The sequence below is a fragment of the Cavia porcellus genome, unplaced genomic scaffold (assembly GCF_034190915.1).
Source record: "Cavia porcellus strain 051 isolate PalLab524CR breed Dunkin Hartley unplaced genomic scaffold, mCavPor4.1 scaffold_6, whole genome shotgun sequence".
NCBI lineage: Eukaryota > Metazoa > Chordata > Mammalia > Rodentia > Caviidae > Cavia > Cavia porcellus.
In genome coordinates, this window is record NW_026947489.1 from 50,294,679 (window position 1) to 50,318,751 (window position 24,073).

Sequence of the window (24,073 nt, forward strand, 5' to 3'; positions counted from 1 at the left end):
GGAGCTGCCCACCCCCTACACTTCCTGACCCTGCTCCCAGTACCCAGCAGGCTTCTTCTTCCTTCATGTCCCAGTCTTTACTCCTTCCTAGTGCTGTTTTGGTCTCTTCTTTTGCACTAAACCTCTTACTTCATGTACTCAGTGACACCACAGCCACAGGTCTAACCCTCATTCCAGCTCACTAGAACATTTCATGGTCAGGCAGGAGAGTGGAAGGGTCCAGCAGGGCATGACGGAGTATTCTAAGATGGTCAGAGTATTGTCATGGTATTGTCATGTGTACTCCAGGGCTAACAGTCCACCAAAGTAATGACACTCTGTACCTATTATACAGATGGGGAAACTGAGACTCACAGAAGAATGATTCTCTCACTGAAGACCACACCACTACCAACAGGCAAAGCAGGACCTGCAGTTTGCACTTTTGTATACAAAGAGGGCAGTGTCTCAGTATTTGATGCAGACTTTCTCTGAAGAGAGAGGCTTATGGGGAGCGGTCTCAGACATGAGGCAGCAATAAGGATTTCCTGGTACTTGGCGTGAACCTTGGGTCTGGATGGAATGGAACTGAGGGCGATTAAGAAAGCTATGCATGTGCATGAAAGAGGCAGAGATGCAGAACAGAGGTTACGACAGAGAGACGAGGAGCTGAAAGGATAGATACAGAGATAGAGAAGAAAGAAAACAGAGACAAAGCCGGTAGAAACAAGTACATGAAGTACATAGAGACAGAGGTACGTGTCTGCCCCAGGAAGCAGCCGTTCTATAGCCTCACCGCCCTGTTTTTCTTCTTTCCTACCCTCAGCCCTCTGGCACCTCCAGGCTGAAACACCATCTTTTCTTATCTGGCACATTCTGTACGCTCAGCCATGAGTGTTGCAGGCTCCTTTCCATGTTCCTTGGTTGGGGAACAGCAAGTTAGACTGCAGGAGAGGAAGGGAGACAAGACTCACATGCCATAGGTCTGGAAAAGCCTGCCTCAGTGCCCTAGTGCCTTCCACGGAGTGCAGGGACCTCTTGGCTTCCTGGAAGTGAAGTTTGGAGGTGTATGGATGTGTGCACAGGATGACTGCCTTCCCTGGGACCCTGGGGACTGAGTCTCTTCTTACAAAAATTTCAAGTAGGCAGTGAACCTACTCACCTCTGTCTTGTCCCATTGACCTGTAAAAATAAATTCTCTAATCTCAGCCTGTTTATTCTGAGTGAGTAGCATCTCAGTTTCCTAACATGAAAAGGAGCTACCACCTGTCTGATGCCTAGTGATAGAAGGGAAATTAATATAGGAAATATATATTCAAATATATATATGTGTGTGTGTATATATATATATATATATTAAAGTATTTTAAAGTGGCTAATTCAACCATACAATGAAAATCACTATAAATGTTTAAAAATGTAGTGTTAGAATCCTTTTCCTAGATGCTTATGGGCATACAGGGTGACAATGTGTTCCCTAAAAATCAAACTCTAAGTGTGTTTCCTGTTCTTCCTTACTATGTAGGAATGCAGTGGTCAGGCCACTTTGTTGTACTGGTCCTGGGATCTGACAGTGAAGCAGTAAACCTCCAGCTCCACTCCTGAAAGACATCCCAGCCACACTCCACTCTAAGGCTTCCCCTGGTAGCTGCTACCTGAGGGAGAGAGGTGCAATACGTAGAGCTTTAGTAGGGGGGTAGGAGAAGAGCCAGAAGGAAGACAGGCTGGCATTAAGATGAGCAAAGGAGAGGAAAGCTGAAGAGAGGAGTGGAGATGTAAACCTCTGGTATCCCAGTCTGGCTGAGATAGGAGAGCCCTGAGTCTGGTGTTGCCTTTCCTTAATTTTTTAATAGTAATATTAAAAGGGCCTGGTGAATGGGAGTCAGCGTCTGTACTTTTGATCTACATCTCCAAGTCTTTGTTATACTTTGGGAGAAGGTCTTGCAAAGTTCTTAGATTGGGCTACAGTGTATGACCCTCCTGCCTCGGCCTCTAGAGTAGTTGACAGCATAGCACAATTTTCCATGTATTGCAGCTGCTAAGTACAAGAAAAGTGAATGCAAGCTGCTCCTGAGCCTTGTGTTCAGGTGTGACTGCTCTGTCTAGTGTTGATCCTGAACAATGGCTCAGGCCTGGGCTCCAGACCCAGGGAGACCAGTGTGAGTGGGGGCAGCCTCCATGTGGAAGGTCAGGGACTTGCCTCCTGCCAGAGCTGGTTGGGGTAGGAGGAACAGACAGCTCCGCTTGATTTGAACACCTGTGCCTCAGAGCACTGTGTGTGAGATTCAGTGTCCTGCTTCCCCCCAACTTGAAATTCTCAAGAAGGTAGATCGGGGTCCTTCGTTCATGTTGTGCACTGAGCCTTCCTCTTGGCAAGGGCCCTGCTTGCTCAGCAGCCTCCACTCTGGCCTGCAGTGGGACTTTGACCTCCCTACCTGCATTAAAGTGGGGCAAGATGGTCAATGAGACCAAGAAGGGAGACAAGGGTTCTATCCAGTGGCCTCAGCACAGAAGTGAACCCTGGAATCCAACGCTGCCCATTCTGAGCTAGTCAGGGACACAGGCTTCAATAGGTCCAGGGATCTGGGTTAGCTGGGGCCGGGTAGACCCCTCACTCAACAGCTCTCTCTTGAGGTCATCATCAGAACCACAAATATGCTTCCTAAACTAGCAAATGTCTCACTGGCTCTTCATGTAGATAGGTCTCCCTATCTGTCCTGCAGTTCCCCATGACCCTCAAGTTGTCATGACACTGTGTTGGCTTTAGGATCCTCCCATCTCATCTAAAAAGTCAGACTCTCCCTTTATCTCTGACTCTGTCATGATCTCAGCAAAGTAACCTTCAGGGAACCTGTGGTAAGCCTGCTTCCAATTTTCTCCAGTTATGAATAATATTTATAACCTCATATCCAGGCTCCATAGCCCAGCCCACACTGTCCAGGCCCAGCAGAGATGTATGTCTACATGGTCACAAGGATAATAGGGAAACTGAGCAGCTCACCAGTTCCACTGGCTTCCTAAGTTTTATCAGCTAGCCAAACCACTTCTCCCTAGTTTGATCTCCGGACTCTCTTTGGATGAACAAAGGTTTTTTAGGCCTGGGTACCTGGGGAACCAGAAAAATGATCCCTCTTCCTTCTTCCAGATTCCTGAAACAGTCATCTCAGAAAAAGAGGTCCAAGTTAAACACACTCTTGCAGTGTCCTCCTTGCCATCCATCCAGACCTGGCCTTCTTCCCTCTCTGGAGGAAATGGAGCCTCCTTTTAAGCTCCTCTCCCACCAGAATCACAAGGGCAGTAAGCTGACATGGTAGGAAGCACAAGGAGTTTCAGGGACTCCTTGAGAACAGCCCACACCCAACTCTTATGTCAGTCCTTGATGCCCTGAAGAGAATTCAAGAGTGATAAAGCCAGTTTGTTTGTGTACATCTTGTAGGAGTCATGATCCTTACAGCCAGAGAATGCTCTGTTCCCCTCTGCTCATGGCTTCTCTGTGACAGTCTATGATTGACTTCTGTTTATCCTCCCCCAGAATATTAGCATCTCCATTGCTTCAGGTAGCCAAGGAAAATGACTTGTGAGCTCCTAAGAGACTTCTGCTGGACCAAAATTGTAACTTTTGACAAAGAGTGCAGAAGGTGATGGAATAGAAGCAGAGCAGAAGGACTTACTCCCTTCATTCAGGACTGGTAGGAGCGTGGGGGCGTTGAAAAAGGAATTTGGAGGTGTTCTTTCCCTGAGGAGCTATGGAAAGTGCCTGGTATCCTTTTCCTACTCCATTCAAGGAGCACTGGGGAGATGGCACTGCATATTACAGCCCTTTATGACAACTCAGGGGTCACCATGCAGCTAATGGAGGCCACCTCTCACCTAGTCACAGAACTCACTCTGAATGAGTCATTTGTCGGTGATGTTGCTGCATGGCGACTCTCTGTGGAAGGGAGAGATAGCTGTCATTTCTTCACTTGGGCCTGGAATGGGTGCCTTGGGGAACTGATGGGAGGTTAGGTGGGAAGGTTCTCATGAATTGATTGCCCTGCTCTTCACTCTGAGCAGCCATGATTTCCTGGAGCTATTTGTATTTCCTTCCAATCTCCTCATGATCCTTGAGGCCATATCTCCATGTCTTTCCCCCATAGGGACATTAGAGTGACTGATAGCAAGACCCCTGGTATCCAGTAGCAGAGGTGTAGGGACAATGAGATGGGTAAGGACTAGTGGCCCCCAGTCTCCAGCCACTTTGTGGAACCCTGAGCAGAAGTCTAAGAGAAGACTGTCAGGTAGCTCCTGCAAGGGGTCAAGGTGTGGGGTTACTCTGCCCTTGCAGGAACTGGGCAGATGACAGACCTGAGTGATAGTTCTCTCTGTCCAAGACAGATAGCCCTACATATCACTGTCATAAACCAGAACACCAGAATGTAAATATGGTACATGCCCTGCTTACTTGAGTGGCCGCTCTCCCTGCCAGGGCTACAGGTTTCAACTTCCAACACAGCCCCAAAAACATGATCTATTATGGTGAGCACCAAGGCTAGGTTGGCAAAATTGGGAGGACAGTGAAGTTGAGGCACACAGAAAGTAAGCTAAGGTGGACTGTCTTGAGATGGCACAGCCCTTTCATGACACATTCCCCAAACTTCTACACTGCTCTTTTCTCTGGGGAAGAGAAGAGAGGAGCCTAGAAAAGAAGATTACCCCTGCAATTAGGTGGGGAGGTGGAAGCGAGGCTGAAGGAAAGGGTTGCACCAGTCTGAGGTCAGGCTCTAGGCAGCTGATTAGGGGATGGTGAATTTCAGGTGGGTCTGGGCTATGACAGACCTCTGCTAGACAAGTGTCCCTGACACCCAGTCTGGATGTAGAGAGGAGGAAGTAGTTGTCTGGGTCACACTGCCCCTTCCTTCTGTCACTCTGATGTCTTCTGTCATCCTACTGTCTCCGCCACTGATGCCTCTGTGTCCCAGGGAAGCACTTCCCATTCTTTGCAGCTTTAGTGAGTAGTGAGGAGATCATGGAGCTGCTCATAGAGCATGGAGCTCACATCTTGGCGCAGAAATTACTGGGTAGAAGCTGAATGGGCATGAATAATGGGATTCTGCAGACGCTTGAAGGGAGGCAGGGACAGGCCATTGCAGGGTGGAACAGGTCATCAGGGATGTTAGGCTGGTGAATGCACAAGAGTCTGACTTTCCCTGGAAACACCATGCTAAACTTCCTCATCCTGCAGCCCAACAAAACTCTCACCTGCCAGATGTACAACTTGCTGATGTCTTATGATGTAGGGGAACATTTGCAGTGCCTGGAGGTTATGCCCAATCACCAGGACCTCACCCCCTTCAATCTGGCAGAAGTGGAGGGCAACACTATGGTGAGGGCCTCCCCCAGCCTTGGTGCATCTTGCCGAGGTCCTTTCTCTCCACATACCTCAAGAGAGAGTTGGCCCTGACTTCCCACTCCATTACTAAAACCTTCATGCTCAGCTTCTGCTGGTCAGGAGCCCTAAGAATTTCACCTTAGGTATCTGTCATAGCGTATAGTTTGTGTGTGGTTGTCCCCTCAAAGCCTCATGAGGTCATGGGAGTGAATTTCTTGGAGATGGTTGAATCTGGAGTTTGTGATTGGTTCATTCTCTAGTGCTGGAGTTGGAGCTATACTAAACTCACCCTAGGGCAGTTAGCATGCATACAATATAAGCAGGAGGGAAAGAGGCTTGCTCTATCCCCTTTTTGCTCTTGTTGCTTGTACTGTCTTCCCCCACCATAAACTGTTGTCCTTCTGCCATGTACCACCCTTCCTTGGAACCACCCATTTATGGATTGAAACTTCTGCAAACTGTAAGCTAAATAAACTTCCTCCTTTAACTTTGGATGCTGAGTATTTTGTCTCAGCAATGAGAAAAGGAACCATGACACATGGGAACCCAAATTCCCAGTCCATTCAACTGTTCCCCTTCTTCAGAGCTTAATGGAGTTGGTGTTTGTAAGGACAGCGATCAAAGGAAGAAAAATGTTCAGGTGAGTAGAGGATCATCAATTCCCCACTATCTTGGTCTCAGAGTAGGCTCCTGGTCTGGTCCACAATGTAATTGTCCTCGACCAGTTTTCCACACTGTGACTTCCCTTTTGCCACTGTGCCCTCTCAGATGTTCTGACATTTAATGCAGAAGTGGAAGCATGTCCAAAGGTCATGTGAGACATTGACATCTACTCTCTGTGATGTCACAGAGATCGACTCCTGGAGAGAGGAGCTGTCCTTTCTGGAGTCTGTGATCTCTTCTATGAAGTAAGAAGTATGAGTGTTAAGGAGTCATGGACCTATGGGTGAGCAAATTAGAGTCTGCAGAAAGCCCAATTTCCAGATGGATCCTGGGCATCAGAAACTTCCCAGTCTTATGTGAAGAGGAGAAACATTTTTTTGGAACTATGGAGAAAATCCCAGTCTGTACTCATCACATTCTCCCTCTGCTTAGCTCAGTTTTCTCCAATTACTTATCTCATTCTAACACTTTAGATGATGAATTCTCCAAACAGGAGTTGCTACCTTTCCCCTTCCTTCCTTCCTTCTTTCTTCCTTTTGTCCTTCCTTTTACCTTCCCTCCTTCCATGCTTCTAACCTTTCTCCCACATACTAAGAATTTATTGTATCCCTGACATTACATGAATAGAAAATATAAATTGTATAAACCACATTTTCTGTCATTCAGCTTAGTCACTTTCTTGTCCTTGTCTTCCATATTTGCAGTAAAATAAGACCTGAACTGAACTATTATAAGAATGTGTGAAATGCACATGGACTGCAAAATGGAGGTGAGGTCACTTGGCTTGGACCAACTTGAGAGGATGCTACAGAGGGAAGGGCTCCCACTGAGTCTCTGAGGAAGAGTTAGGAGTCACCTGCAGGATGAGAGAGCTTTCCAAGAAACAGCCCATGGACCATTCAGGCAGTTAGCATCAAATGTCATGAAGGAAAAGATGATCTGTTATTTACTATAGTAGACAGGAGAGAGTGTCTCTCCCTTTGAGGAATTGCCAAGATATTAGTAAGATGTAGTTTCTGTTGCTTATGAGCCACAGACCATTTCTTACTTAGTCATAAATTGTGGACAGCCACTGTTACTAACATATAGAAGTAAGGTTGAGTGACCACCTTGTGTGAATTTTCTCAGAAAATAATCCTGGATACAAGCTCTGAAGAGATTTGCTTAGGAATTAGAAGCCAAATCCCTCTGTGCATATTTTGCTATCACACTTTTTTGGTCTCTTATGTCAGCTAATTCTCAATATTCTCTTTTATCTATGTCTGTGTCTGCTACTTATTTCCCTGCTAACACTTCCTTTCAGTCCCCATTTCATATTCCTTGATATCTTCACCTTTAATTCCACCAGAATAGCCAGACTTCCTTGAATTGGGAGGAATTATGGAGGCTCTACTTCCACATCCTGGGTTCCTTGTACATTCCCTGTGTGATCACAGAACCTAAGAGGGCAGTGGACACAGCACACATGTGTGCTGGCAACCACTGTGATGGCAAGCACTCACTTTCTCGAGTTAATACTATCCTGCAACAGAACTACTACAGGTGACCCTTCTCAGAAAACTGGAAAGGAATAGTAGTATGCGGGAGGGGTGACACAGACCTGACAGATGCTGTCCATCCTGAACTCCAGAAGTGTCAGCCTCCTGGTCAGCAGGTTCTCAATTAAGAATCCATAACTCTTCCAGTGAGTTGTGGATTTTCTCACAGAAACTTAGAAAAACTGCTTGATGTTGGTCACTCAGTACACTTGTGACCTTTTTTTAAAAGTATAATTAATAGGCAGCATTAGCTGATTATAGTGGGATGTTTAAGGAGGACATTGTTTTAAAGTAGAAACAGCCTCAGTCCATCTCTGAGCCTGATTTTGGCTTAATAGGGCAACAAGGACAGCCCTTCTGCTCAGCGTCCTCCTCTGTGCACTGTCAATATGAGTACATAGGAATAATGGGGCAACCAGCCAACTGTCTGCCAGAAACCTTGCAGAAGTTGCTTGGGTTGTGTAGCAGGATGAAGTAAATCATCTCAGAGTTCTTCTTACTGCTGCGGGTCATGTCTTCTGTGGTGTCTTGACATCTGGATGATGAATAAGATTGATTAGAAGTATATAGTACATGTCAAAGTCTATGGCTGGAGAAAGCAGATCCTCCTTTGTATGCAATAGAGTAGACTCCAGACAGTACTTTTGAACTTACACATTTAACCAACATAACTGTATGGTGGTAGTGGTGTGGTGATTTGTGGATTACTAAAATTTTTGTCCTGGTGGAATGAAAATGATCAGAAGTGAGTGCAGGCATAAGGACAGAAGGGAAAACACAAGGGAAAATTTTTTCAAGGCCAGTAAGAGCTCGGTGACTGGAGATACACACTCACGCAGGATAGACAAGTAATAACAATAGTTCAACATAGAGTAGGAAATAGGGTAGTTTGTTCAGAAGATAAAATAAATTTCCTACAGTCAAAATTACGAGTTGGGTTACAACAAAGAAAGTTATATGCACAGAGAAATAGCAGGTCAAATGACTTGAAGCTGGGTAAAGAGACCCCATCTCTCTCATTTCTGTTTCTCTCTGTTTTTCTTTCTCTTTCTGTCTCTGTCTCTGTCTCTGTCTCTGTCTCTCTCTCTCTCTCTGTCTCTCTCTCTCTCTCTCTCTCTCTCTCTCTCTCTCTCTTTCTCTCTCTCTGTCTCTCTTTCTCTCTCTGTTTTCTATTTATATGAGGCAGCACAAACTACAAGTTAACTTGTGAAGGGAGGAGTTAGATATCCTGTACCTGGGGATATCTTAGCTCTATCATTACTCAGCTGTCAAGGTTGAGAAAGAGAGAGAGTGAGGGAGGCAGGAAGAGGGAGAGAGAATTTGTTTAAGTAGAACAATTCTGGATCACAAGTGGGTTTTGCCATCCAAGAAAGATAGTGTGAGATTTTCAGAGGTTGTTCTTGGCATAGACACCTAAAGACAATAAGAACACCTTGATAATGAATAAATAGAAAGTGACTAGAAATGGAGAAATACACACACACACACACACACACACACACACACACACACACGCCAACTGAGAGCGACTGGACTTTTGCATTGGGTCTGCTTGCATTTTATCAGATGTGTTCTTTCCCAGTATTGATTTTTCTTACAGCTACTGGGAGACTTTATGCATATGCAGTGTAGAGAATGTTCTGGCCTATGAACTAAGCGGTGGTGAGTAATTAATTATCAACAACTCTGCTTCCATGTGCTACTCTTTCAGACAGGACTAAGTCTATACAGACTTGTTCCTTTGGCCCATATAAGCTAAACTGTATTTAAAAGACCTCCTCCTTTTTACCTAAGGCCTGGTGAACCATAATTGTCACTAAGCACCTTTACCCAGCCTTCTTTTGTCTTTCCTATTTCTTTCTTCTTTCCATTTACCATTTTTTACCCTTTTGTTTTTGCTTATATTGAAGCCACTCAAATGCAAATAGGTTGTGGTTTACATAGCTTTCCTTGACAGAGAATAAGAGTGGAGAGTCAGGAATGCAGCTGTAATGGTATATCCAAGAAAGAGCCCTAACCCTAGACTTCTGTCCCTGAGTTTAGAGAGGATCTATGATTCTTTTACTCAGTAGTAAGTCAGCTTGGATTAGAGCAAATTTGTCCTGAGAGTTTGGAAAGTTTTGCTGCCATGATGCAGAAACCTTAACTAATAGAAAATTTTATTACTTGAAAGTCTTAAAAAGATAAAAGTTTACAAATATGATATTTAGAATTAATGAACACAATTATTGATCTATTAGCCAATGGAGCTGTGGCTTAGATAAATGAATACTTTAATAGCCAGTTATTTTAATAAGCCTGGAAGAACTGGGTCCTCAAGCAAGGGTTTTCTGTAGGATTTGATCACCGGCTCCATATCTGATCCTGGAGAATCTCCTCTAGTTCGCCTTTGGGACGCTCTGAGAATAGCTTGCCAGCACCATTTAAGGGCACTTGAAATGGAGGCAAACAATTCCTCCATTTTTACACACAGCCCAACCCATGTAAGGATGTCATTACTTTATCTCTACCCAAATTTGAGAACATCGTAGTAACTCCAAAATGCTCCACTTTTACCTAAAATAGTTATGCTTTTCCAAGTTTTCCCAAGAATGCTATTCCTTAGAGTCCATTTGCTCCTCCATTGCACTTCTGATTATTGCCGGCAGAGAAGCTGCACTAGGGTACCAGTTCCCTTAGGCTGATGGTGAGTGAAAGCTTCCAAGTTTAGAACTCAGGCGGCCTGAAATTTAGTCCTAACCCTGAAATGAAACTGTTGTTAGACTTCAGGAAAATCCTACCTCCTGTGAGATTTGTGGTTTTTAAGCAAGACTGCATGCTAGAACCCTGGGAAACTGATAATTATACAAGAGTGACTCCTTCACTATATTCCAGGTCTTATAAATCAGGTAAAAATCGGGATGTCTGAAGCTGAGGCCCTGGCTTTGGTGTTTTTAAGAAACCCTTTGGGTGACAAATGTTTGCCACCCAACTACCTGATTCTGTCTTTCAGATTTGTTCAACCCCAGTTTCCTAGTTCTCATATCACTCCGCTCATTTAGATTTCTGGGATGCTGTTTGGCATGAGGGCATTAATATTCCATCATCACACATCCTATTTTGCTTTCAGAAAAGATTTCCTTAAGCTCTCCTTTGCCCTTTTCTCTCTTAGGAACAGTTCTCTAATTTACACATTTAGCAAATAACTAATGTGAAACATTTCTTAGGTGTTAGAAAGTCAACCATGGTCTGAGTAAACGACAACATAGATAGAATTCTGGTCTAAGAGACTAGAGACTATTTACTATAAATAAAATGAATGTATTTATATACTTTATTGTATATTATTTATCATAAGCATTATCTTTCCCTGTAGTAGGAAGGGCAGGGAGTTAAAAGAACTTATAACAGGTTCTAGGTTTCTATGAGAGGAAGAAGCCTGAGGAAACTTGCTCTCTACTATGAGATCCAGGTGAGTTGTAGATGAAAATAGTTTTAGGCAAAGGAAATGTTTGTACAAAGGCCCTGAGCCCTAAAGATCTTTGTAAATGCATAGATACTATAAGGAAAGAAGCTAGAACATAGGAAACTGGGTTGGATGCCCTCAGATGAAGGTGTCCAGGCCAATCTGTCCCAAAGCAGGCAGTGCATTATCAGACCATATGAGTATTTTATTCTTTATCCCAAAGTAATAGAATGCTCAGAAAGATTTAAAGAGGGAAAGGCCTTGAGAAGATATTTGTTTATAACTTGCCATAGTTTGCAGGCAGAGAACAGACTTGAAGGGACAAGGGAGGATGTAGGTATGTCAGTCATGTGGCTCTTACAGTTTAGCAACCAAGAGAAGATGTCTCATTGGAATAGGGATGGGGCAGGGAGATAGAGGGAAAGAGTTGATATCAGCAGACTCCCTGAGTGATAAAATGGATGCAAAGAGTGAGGGAAAAGTCAATACCAGGAATGATATGTAGTTTTCCACCTATTTTAAATCATCTTCTACCTGCCACTATCAATGGGATAGAATTGTCTTCATGTCATTATTTCTCACAAACTCTGGACAACCCAAAACACAACAACTATTTGAAACCTCAACCAATTTTCAGCTCTATAGGACTATGAAAAACTACACAAAGTAAAAGCAGAAAGAAAGACGGGGAAATAGGGAGCCTGGCTGGGTAAAAACAACATCTTAGAAATGCTTACTATAGTTACATTACATGCTTTCTCAGCACTTTTAAAATCTTTCATTAAAATGCAGATTCTGACAGTGATGCTGCAGTGAGACCTAAGACCCAAATTCCTGATCAGCTGCTGGATGATGCTAAAGTGTGACATCATAAACTACATTTGCCATGCAATGGAAGAGCACTGTATCACCTAATCTTTGTAGATCTCCTATTACTGATTAAAATTATCATCCTGTGAACACTGGTGAATCTGAGAGCAAGGGAGATCACACACTGTGGCAAAGATATTCTGCTAGAAAAAATGGTGCTTGGATTGGGTACAGGTCTACTATGTCTCATCTGGCAACCTTCACCTCTAGATACCAAATTCTGTGTTTCTTCTTCCAGAGAGATGTGCATGATTCAAGCCTTCTTGCTTAGGGATTCACTGAGAAAGAAATTCCTATTTTCAGGCTTTCAGGCTAGCTAGGTTGATGACAACCACCTTTCACTTTTATTCCCATTTTAGAAAGATCAGTGCAGAAGCTTGGTAGGGGTGGGTTGAAAGAGGAGAAAATGGATGGAGGAGACAAGATGATAGATGTCATGGGTTTGTCTGAAGGTACTAGGTCTGCAACTTGTGGGAAAATGAAGCATTTAAGGGAGCACTGAGACACCAAATGAGTAGGACTTCAGGACAACTATTCTTAACAATTTAATTTGCTGAGTGCAACCTTGATCTCTATCTGAAAACATTTTAAGGGCCACAAATATGAATATTATGGATAAGACTCTTGACTTAGACAAAAAGCCCCTAAGACAATCTCTTATGAGTAAGATTCTAAATATTAAAAGCAAAAGTATGTATTTGTTGGGACTTAGTGTTTAACTCCAGAGATATCAGGTCAGTTCACAATATTTATCAATTCAAATGCATCAAAAAAATCAATGAAATTCAACGTTTTTTTTTTTTTCACTTTAAAAGCTAATATTTTCTTACCTACACAAAGAGTATACTATATCTGGAGCCAACATTATATATCCATGTGAAACACTAAAAATCCTCCTTAAAGTCAAAACAAGAGCCATATGCTTAAAAAGCCAAATTTATTATTTTATGGCACAATTTTTACACACACACAATATTTTGTTTTGCTTTCCAGAGAGAAGAGGGGCTTTTTTTAAGTTATTAAAATCCTACCTAACGATCCAAGTAGTGGTCTAGCAGAGCGGCAGGAAGGGTGCTCTCGGGAGACCGCATACCTTCCACGTTGGTTTGGGGAAGTACCCCAGGCACAGGGCTGCAGGCAAAAGCTTGCACTGTGTAGAAGCCTCAGTCACTCACTGGTGAGCGTGTGCTGGGGACGCCTCTGTGTGATGAGATCTGTGAAATGAGCAAAGGGCTGCAAGCCACAAGGGGAGAGTCTGGGGACCTGCACTGTCCAAAATGGTCTCTATGTAACATGGAGTGTCACATGATCACCTACCATTACCTTGCTGGTCCCTGAGGGCCCTTCGGTCTTCCCAAATACGCTGGCTGCATTCTTTGCAGTTGTTTTTCTTCTTCATTGAGGGAATTACCACTTTCCCAGGTACACCCAAGTGAGATGGAAAATCATTATATACTGCAACTGTTTTGAATATATAATGGTTGCAGACATCTTAAGCATAGACTTGATATTTATAAATTAATTGTATTCACTCTTTAGACTTTTACTAGATGAATCTGAAAACAGTTGACATATTTGTAATAAACAGATGCCATCGGAAAATTAAAATACAGAGCCATAGGCCTTGTGATCTTGATGAGTGAGAAGCCAAAGTTCAAATATATTTTTTATGGCTGAAAACAAAACAAAACATACAAGCAAACAGCAACCTCTGAAGCAGCATCATAACTGCTAGAATATTTTAGAAGTATTTTTGCAATTTCATGTGAGAATTGTCTATCATTGAACATATTTTCCTGAAAAGGGATTCATGATTTTTCTTATGTACTCTGGGGTTCTTAAATTGAAAAAGGTTATGGATCATTAATACAGAATTCTATAACTATCTCTGTGCATTTTTACAGAACTTCATTGTGATATAACACACAGTGAAGTGGAGGGTCTTCCAACTTTACCCCAGGACTATACTTTATCTATGCTAAGATCAGAATAAGCCAGGAAGCTTTTTGAAAACTAAAACCCATGCAGTATGTCTTGTCCAGTGTGCACTCTATTTTATACCGATGAGTCAGGATACAGCTGCAATCAAATGAACCTATGACATGTTATGGTTTATATGTCGTAGAGTATGCTTCTCATTGTAACCCTGGAAGGTAGTATCAGAATCTTCACTTGGCAGATGAAAAATCTCAGGCTCAGAGAACTTCAGTGGTAGTATCATGGTCTCATGGGGGATGTTCAGGATCTCATTATACTCTGGGCCCATATTGGAACCTGAATTCTGAGATATATTTATAGAATATTCTACCCACTATGAATGACAGTGAGATTGGAACAGCTGGGTTTCCCCATAGCTGAAGCCATCCTAAGACACCAAAAGCTCTTGTTCATTTGGCCTTCTTAGCTTGGTGCTCTGAAATGTGTTCAATGCAGCTCAGTACACATACCTGGTCAATTCATGCTCACAACGTATAGTGAAGAAGTTACATTTCTGGACAGCGACTGACATCTAAGCTTAATTAAACTTGGGCACATAGACTCAAGTTGTGATAAGAGTAAGGACAATAACAATGTTGGTGATGGTGATGATGGTGGGCAGGGGTTTCTTTATTGTTCATAGACCTTGTCAGCTTTAAATCACAGGATTTGACCAGTCAGAAATATTTCTTGTCCTCAATTTCCTTCCATAGTAAGTGTATGTGACTTGCCAGGATTACATAGGGTTGTCAGAGGAGTTGTTGTCTGTCATTGAAGAAACACCATGGGATTATCCTGCTTGTAGAGGTGAGAAGCAGGGGCTTCAGGCCAAGGAAATTACGGAAAGATTTTGAATGAAGTGCAATCTACGTTGTCTTTGTGTTTCATTGGCCTTTCTCCAGATCCCAGACATACTCAGGGTGGGTGCGTCTCGATATTTTGGACAGACGGTCCTTGGGGACCCATTCCATGTCATCATATGAGTATCTCCTCCTTCAAACCTCCAGTTCTTCTCAGGCATCTAGAGTTCACATGGCCCTCACTCCAGGATTTATCTCCAGTAGGCTTGTGTCTGTGGCCATATGTGTGCTTTAGGTGTTGAGACCAAGTCTGAGTGAGTGGGTAACATGCAAGTAAACACCCTGCTATCGAGGATCAGAATGTTCCCAGCCACCTCTCACTCTTTACTTCCTTCATTCCCCCAGCATCAGCTATGCCTCCCTTGTGCTGGTGACCATGGCAATGCGGCTCACCAATGTGCATGGGGAGGTGGTGTCCCTGTCCTTCGCCCTGATGCTGGGTTGGTGCAGTGTCATGTACTTTGCTCGAGGACTCCAGATGCCTGACCCCTTCACCATCATGATCCAGAAGGTGAGTGCTTTCCCAAATCTCCCTCTGATCAGCCCCAGACCTTCCCAGGAGGAGGGATAAGGACAAGTGCAAAGAGGGGCAGCTGCTCAGGATGGAGCTGGTGGGACTACAAGGACCTCCTGAGTCACCAGCAATAGCTGTTCAGAAGTGGTGAAAAAGACCATTTTATCCTTCTTCCTATTCTCTGTTTTCTGAAGATGAGTTTTGGTGACCTAATGCATTTCTGATGGCTGATGGCCATGGTCATCATAGGATTTTCTTCAGATTAGAGTTCTACACCTTTTTCCAGGACGTTGCGTCTAGATTTCAATTTGCTTTTTTTCCCACTTAAACTCCATTTTGGGTGTGTGTGTGTGTGTGTGCGAGTGTGTGTGTGTGTGTGTGTGTGTGTGTGTGTTACATGTTACAAAGTGAGACTAAAATCACACCTTTCCCATGGGTTCACAACGACTGACGTTGGTATAGAAAATGGCCCAATGTATCCTGGGCCAATAATACTCATATTCACCAACCTCCCTGCAAGGGCTTTAAAAGAGAGAGAAAAGCCTGTGGAGCAAAGGGGACATTAAAGAAGAAAGCCTGGTTAGTAGTGGCTCTCACAAAGCTATGTGAGCAAACAGTGACAAGGGAATGTTTAACCCTCCTGTATTTACAGTTCAAAAGAAGAAACAAACTGTCAAGGAGACAAAATGTGCCCTTTTATAGGGGTCATTTAAAGTTGAGAAAAAACCCCAAAGAATTAGAAAAATGCAATAGAGAAGAAAGAATTTGGAGAGGTTGAAGGATAGCAATGAAATCAGAAGGAAAATAGTGGAGAGACTAGGACAGGCCTGGGCTCAGGCAAGGTACAGCAGAGTGCAGTGAGCAGGACAAGGAGCAAGGCATGAGGGGACAGGCAGAGAGAGAAGCTGGAGCAAGAGGAGGCTGTGAGGAGAGGAGAGTGCTCAGAAATGAAGTGCAAAACAGAGATCCTCACTCAGTCCTTGGCATCTGCAGCTGCTCATCCACCAGGCGTAAGCACGGTGGACCCCTGCCCCTCTAAAGAACCATGACTCATTACAGAACTCTGCACACCTCTGTAAATGCCCATGTTTAATAGTTTCCCACAAGATAGTGGGATGACCTTAGGATCTAAAATATTAAATAGTAATGCTGTACAATGGTATCTCAGTTGGTGAACTTAATTCTTTCTGTGATTCTGATCCCAGAATTTGTTCCATGATTCTGGTTGCAACCAAATTGATAGGATTTGAGTTTATAGAGTTTGGATTAGGATTAGTGTTAGTTGCAATTGGTTGCAAATAAGGTTATTTGCAAATTGGTTGAAACCAGCATTGTGGGACAAATTCTGTGACCAGATTCTTGGAAAGAATTAAGTTTGCGAGCTGAAGTACCACTGTAGTAGTCTGTCTAGAATATCCCACTCCTCTAAACTCTGTGTAATCCTTTCTCTCCCTCCCTACCAAACCTGCATCTGCACAGATACTGGTTACAAAAGGGCGGTGGGAACAGTGGTTTCCTTTACAAGCCTTGTACCTGGAATCCTCTAAATAATCCTTCTTAATCACTGTAATTACTTTAAGGGAGCAGATGTTTGCCACAGACCCTATTTCTGCTCTTGGAATCGACCTGCTGTTATTTCAGAGCCCAATACAAAGAGAAACCATGTACAGGTTTGGGAGCTATTTTCAGTTTACAAGTTACCTATGAGAACTCAGTAATCTCACTGGGCAGAGATAACTTTTCTCTGCTGGTCTGTGCTCACCTAGAAAAGCTCTGAGTGATGAATATTTATCTAGAAGTCATCAAGATAAAATAGGTGCTCATCTTTTAGCCTTTTCATGTGCTCCATGCTTTAAAATTGTTGGAGATTCCATTCATTCTTTAAATAACTTACCTTACAAATATTTGTTTTCCAATAATATAAGAACCTGTTAGGTGACTTGTTATGCTTATGTACATGCACACATAATTTTTTAAATAAATGGCTAATTTCATTACTTAACATAATAAAATTAGTTGTAAGATAAGCTGGGCTTAGTCAGTTCTGTTAGTAATTCTTTGTCGATATGTGATTATGTGGACATGTATGCAAATGTATGGAGATACATATCAGAGTGAATTTTAATCAGACCCATGCTTATGATGATAATTCTATTTCCTCCTCTCCATGTCATCTTCCTGGGTAGTGCAGGATTCTTTATCATCTTCCAATCAGAGGACCCATGCATCTAGGGGTATTCTTGATTATCTCGCAGCACTGTTCAGCAGAGTTGAGCTCTTCCTTACCATCGTAGATGGCTTTGGCACCTATACTTCTGCCATTGTCACCTATGTTCTCATCATCACACGACTTACACTCAATTTATTCATTGCAATTTTGGGTGACACCCATTGTCCAGTGGCCCAGAGTTAAAATGAGTTCTTGAGGGTCATGATGAGTTTACTAGTGTCAGTCTTGCTAAGGATCAGGCATTGAAGATGAAAGTCACAGTGGGATATCTTATGGCAGGCTACTCTTTGGGGTGACACAGAAAAAAAACCAGTGGAAACAACTTGAGGAACATGTGGATATATGACAGGCAGACAGAGCAGATAAAATAGAAGACAGTTGGAAGAGGTGATACTGCTGATCACAGGTGAAAAGTAAACCTAGGAGTCTTTGAATTCCTTGAAGACTAGAAATCACTTTGTTCATGTATATTCTAATTTTTAAAATTTAGACCTTATTTGATTCCATAAATCATGTTTATCCACAATTTTTCTTTGTATTATCATAGATTAATTAAATATTAATATTGCAAGTTACTCTCAGAAGCCTTTAAGTATACATTGACCCTCTTTTCAGCATAATAATTTATTGGTCAGAGGGACTTTTATTATCTTCTTTAATGCTAGGTAGAACCCAATTATCTTAAATGTTGAAGTAGGGGAGCTTTTTCCTATAATTTAAAAGGAGTCTTTTTGGTTAAAAACATGCATGCTGGATTGAACTGAAGCCAATCACCTTCTAATTCCATCCTTTGCACCCAGAATTTCCCTCTCCTGGAACACAGAACTCACTCTTCTGTGTGGGCCTTATTAAAATACTTGAGTACGGACATCATTCACCACTCAGAGTTTTCACACATGGAGCAATAGTGCTTTGGCCCTTGCTGGTGCTTACAGATGACTCAGAATGGGGGAACAAATCAGGTGCCCATGGAGTTGCCAGTCCACTTGGGAAGACAGACACGGAACAGGTGACTGTACACAATGACACACAATGGCGGTGGTGAAAGTGAGCACAGAAGGACAAGGGGCAAAGAGGAGGATGCAAAGCAGGAAGCTGTCAGCAATGTTAGGCAACAGAGGCTAAGAGGAAACCCTAGACATGGTTACCAGTTAGTCAGATGAAAAGAATAGAGGGCAGGGTGGGTAGCAAGGGTGACTCATGACCCCAGGAACAGAAAACCAAACTCAGACTTGTTGTTTGAGCAGCAGAAGGGGGAACTACTCTTCCTCTTACAAGGGACATTTAGAGCATTAAATTCTCATTAGGGATGTCTGGCCAGAACCAGGCTCAGCCTCACACATTCAATGGACTCCCTTGATGAATGCTTCCTCACCCTGGCTTACTCTTCTGAGAAAACCTCTGCCATTCTGTTGCTGAGGTAACTTTATAGGAGCTGCAAACCCCAGAAGCAATGAGCAGATTCCCAGTATTGCACAATCCCAAGGGTCACATTTTGGTTGTATCCAGTGAATCTCCTGAGGCTGTGAGATGCTCTAGGCTTTCAATCGCCATCTTTGATTCCAGAGAATTTTGCCTCAGTTCCATATCTTCCGGTTAGTTTGGGTCATCCGTCTGTCTTTGAGTTTGAGCTCAGACTCAAGACGAGACTGGTCATGGTGATGGTGGTGAACATGAGTTCTCTTGGTCTTAGCCCACTGGGAAAAATAGACCAACAAATCAGTACTGGTCTATTTGAAGACATGCACTGTGGGCAAAAAGGGGTGAGTCTTGAAAGGAAAGGTAGGTTCTGATTTCCCCAGGAAACAAAACTTCATGATGGCAGAAAAACCATGAAACATTTTAAAGAAGAGCTATCCAGAAAAGAGAACAGTATTATAGGGAGTCTGGAGCTGGGAGGGAACCCGGTACAACTAAAAACCTAACAGAAGTATGTAGTATTGGGGCAGCCAGGAAGTGCATGCATATAAGATAAGGAATTTGCTAGTTTAAGGATCACCAGGTCCTTCAATCAATAAACATTCTCTACCCCAGCTCATCTAGCTTGTTCTGTCTGTGCGTTAACAGATTATTGAAATTAGAATTCCGCTGTTGTGATGGGACACAGAGAGGTCATGGCTTTCCTTATCTCAAACTTAATACCATTAATAGCATCTGTATTGAATCAGATCTTGTAGTAAATATACAAATGGTGCTACTCTAAACTTATGCCCAACTACAGTTTAGCTCCACCAGTTTAATACAGAACTTCACATTTGAAATTTCTCAAATACCATTTCCTTATTTTTCATAGCATCACAATTTGGTGAGATCATTTTCTATGACTTTTGTCACCCAACACATTACGTATCCTTCCCAGTTTTGTGTCATAAGCATGTTTGATAAACTTGTCTTTTGTCAGACAATTAATGAGGGTTGGGAAAAGACAAAACAAGAACATGTTGCTAACAATCTCTGTATCAACTATGCAATCATTAATCAACTGTTTTCCATAAGAGATAGACGTTTAGTTTGCGGCCAGTTCCCAGAAGTGGAATAGCATCCTTTTATCTCTGAAGTCAGATAGAGTCTGTTTATTCATTTTATTTACCTGAAAATCATTGGTCTATGACTTTCCTGTGAAAAAGCAAAGGAGATCACTTTGGAATGACTCATTTTATAAGAACCTAAACACTCAGGTAGAAGTCCTTCTTTTACTTGAAGCATGAAATATTGTTTTACTGTTTTGGTGAGAAATATAGTGTGGAGTCTTGGGCAGCTGGAGATGGATAAACGTGGCCCTCACCACAGGTCTCCAGGGTCCTCATCTCACATGTCGCTTTAGGTTCCCTTTGCTAGTGGTGTCAGTGTCTCTCTGAATTCAGTGGCTGTTTCTCTCCCCATCTGTCATTTCCCTCCAAGTCGTGAATTCCACAGTGCTGCTGGAGAGGAACTTGCCCACTTCCTGTGGCCCTACTTGCAGGTCTCTGAGAGTGAGGATGTTGCTGGGGACCACTCACTCTGGTGAGTGTCCATCACTTCATGTGACCTGGAGATTTCTTCAGCAGTGGTAGTGACCACCCCTAGGAGAGGGCACTGGCCTGTCTTCAGGAGGGAGACAGAGTTGGCAGGATTAGAAAGGAGTCACCTTACAGCAGTGTTGTGTGCCAGGTTATGTACATGGACCTCTCCAGTCTGGTTCTTACCTGACCCCCACTTCCGATACCCTCTGGCCTTGAATCTAAATTCCCCCTTTTCCCTCTACCCTTATTTTAGGACCAGCTCTCTTCCCTCCCTCCCTACGGGTATTTCTGAATTCCATGTTCTGAGCCTTGTGGCTCTCGTATCTCTGTTTTCACATTCTCATGCTTAGCACCACAAACAAATCCCAACTGCTCAGCCTCTGATCATTCCCAGGTGTTTTCTCCTCAGTTTTCTCCTTAGTTGGTCCTAGTTGCTCTTCATTCTTCTGGTTGCCTCCTTCCCTTTACTCTTGACTCTGTTTCCTCCTGTCCTTCTTGTTTCTTCTCCTTTCTCCTCACCTTGACTGCTCCTTTCCATTTTCCCCCATCAGGATTCATAAGCAAGAGAGTATCAGAAGTTATCAGAATCCTTTGTGAGCATTGCATAATGCGCAAGTCTTCCTCAGACAAGGAGGAAGAACAAGAGCAGTTTCCTGAGAAACAGCTTCTGGGAATGAAAGTGGGACTCGGGCCTGAGCATTCCTGACCCTCCAGATGCCCTTCCTTCTTGGGAACACAACCCAGAGCAGCGGCCTTCACTATGGCTGGGAGATCCAGTACCAAAACACACTGGGACTTGGGTCTTCAATTGGATGTTGGTGAAAGTGATATATAGCAGGAATCCCCTTTCTGATGAGATTTGCTCTATGCTTGAGCTGACTCCAGGTAAGCCTGGGTTGAGAACAGAAAGGGATTTTTCTGCCTATGCAAATATCTGAAATTCATGCCAATTAATCATAGGATAGTACAGACAGTGTAATTCCTAAAGGGTCTTATCCTGCTATTCACATCAGCATCTCTATACAAAATAGTCACATGTTACAGTGCATTTCTTACAGATCTTTGAAAGTCTCACATATTCATAAAAGCAGGTACCGAATCTTTTTGCACATTATATATGGCAATCAGTGACATGAGGAATAGATGCTAGATTAATTCTGAACTATCTCTCTTTTGCTCCATGCAGACGCCAGAAGGAAGTAACCTGTGAACCAATCACGGTTCCCTGGACTTTAAGTGGAAGGTGTCAGGAACACCATAGAGGCTGTGCCCTTTCTCTTAACTCCCTGTAGAACTCCACCTAGTAACCAAACACCAACTAGACAACTGCAAGAAGAAATCTTCTTAATTCTTTGTTTATTTGTTTGTTTGATTTGTTTTAATAAATTTTATTGATACATTTTTGGTATACATAATGATCACATTCATCATAGGGAACTTGTACCCATACATTTTATATCTTGATTCCTCTTTCCCCCGCAGCGTCTTCTCTTTGTTTCAATTGCTTATTCTATCTTTTATATGAGAAGTTTGTTTCTGTTTTCCATTCTTTTGTCATTTTTTCTTTACCTTTCTGTCTTTTCTCCCTCTACCTCCCAGGTTTCCCTTCCCATTTAAACATTTTCTTTCTAATTCTTGCTTTTTAATGTTTTTATTTTGTCAAAACACATGCAATATAAAAATATACCACTTTAATCACATTTGAATATAAGCTACAGTGGCATAAAATACATTCACATCATTATACATCCATTTTCATTCTTTTTCTACAGTGCTATTTTATCAGAGAAATATAACCACACATATCAGGTGATAACTCCATACTATCTTATCCTCCAGTTCCTGATAATGAGTATCATACTTTGATTTTATTGATTTGATTATTTTCAGTATTTATAAGTGGAATCATGAAGTGATAGCCCAAATGTATCTAACTTATTTCATTCCATAGTATCAAGGTTTAATCTTTACAGAAGGTATGCAAATATTTTTTAGTTATTGTAGACACATAGAGACACAAATACACAAATTGACAGAACAAAATTTGTTTCTCTCTTAATTCACCATAGGATATTTGAATTTTTATACTGTTTGTTCATTGTGATTGATGCTGTTATAAATGAGTGTATACATCTGTTTAAATCCTTACTTTCGATTCTTTAGTCTATGTACCTAGACATGGAAATGCTGGATCATAGTTCACTTCTATGTTTGAGAAAACTGCCATAGTATTTTCCACAGTTGGTCTTATTATTCCATATTCTATTATAATCCCATGCAATTTGATTAACTTTTTGTTAATGATTAAGGATACTGTCTATATTTTCAAGGACTTCCTTATGGAATATTTATGTATTTTTGGAAAAATACCTAACAAAGTTCTTTTTTCACTTTGAATTGAGTGTTTTCTTACTGTATTCATCCTTGAGTTACCTTATCATTCCTTTACTGGAGTCAGAGCCTGAACGTTTGCATCTCATTGGCATCATGGTGCGTTTTTTAGTATGACAGGTTAAATAGGTTCACTGGCCCAGTAATCCAGGGATTTCTCTTCTAGGACCCACCCTGCTTTACCCTTCAAGCTTCTAATTTGCAGCTAATCAACCTTCCATGAGGCTGGATGCAAGGCTCTTACCTGTATCCTGAGACTTCCTTGCTCCACATTCATGGTCCGTTGCCCTTATGCTGAGTTGCATAGAACACAGTGATAATACACACTGAGCATCTTTGCTAGGAAGGGAATTTGTAACCAAGTGTCCAAGGCAGCCATTGTGGGGATCCAGTGTAGCCTTTCTCTTGTCCCTTGCTCTTTCTTCCTTTTCATTCTATAGTCGCCTCCACCAAAAGCCAGAACAACTGTCAAGAATGATGTTGTGGGGAATCGCAAGGAGGGTGTGGTGAGGCAGTGGGGTTGAGGTTGCTGCTGTTCATTGAGGTCCACAAATGCAGAGCCTCCTGCCCAGCATGAAGGATCTGTGATCAAGAACCTGCGCATGCACCAGTGGTACAGGTTACACCTGCTGGGTCACCGTGATTCCTCTTTGCACCCTTTCACCATGGGAGCTCACCTCTTACCTGGGTTCTAGGTGCAGTTCCCACCCCACATTTCCAGATATTTGTGCCTGACTTGTCCCCTTGGACCTTTCTCCCCTATGACGCTCCAACCTCCTTCTCTGCACCGACTCTGTCTACAAAGAAACCCACTGTATTCTTCACCTCCTTTTACACACCTCTCCTTCCAGCAAGTGCCCTTTCCAAATCCCTGCTCAAGGCCAAACTCCCTCACAGCAAACTGCGTTGTCTTCTGCCTTCCACTACTCCACAGCCCATGATGATGTTACCTGGTCTTTTCCATGTCACTGACTCCACTCTTCCAAATCATCTCCCTGAAGACAAAGCAGCAGAGCCATCCTGGCTTTGCCTGAACAGTCAGTATGCTCAAATTACAGCGGACTGTTTACTACTTCTCACACTCCTCTCACTAAATGCTTCTCCTCCAACATTCCCTGAAGAATATTTGGTGCATGAGGCTGTCCGATCTCCTCATCAACTGGGCCTCCTGCTTTCATAGGTTACCACTTATAAGCTCATGATTCGAGAGTGCCTCTCTTTAGATCTGTCTCT

At 42.7% G+C, this 24,073-nt stretch overlaps 1 pseudogene; it reads left to right on the forward strand.

Annotated features, from left to right (window-relative positions):
- Positions 1–3,822: 3,822 nt before the first annotated feature.
- LOC100729746 (transient receptor potential cation channel subfamily V member 5-like) lies at positions 3,823–17,630 on the forward strand (annotated as a pseudogene).
- The last annotated feature ends 6,443 nt before the right edge of the window (positions 17,631–24,073 follow it).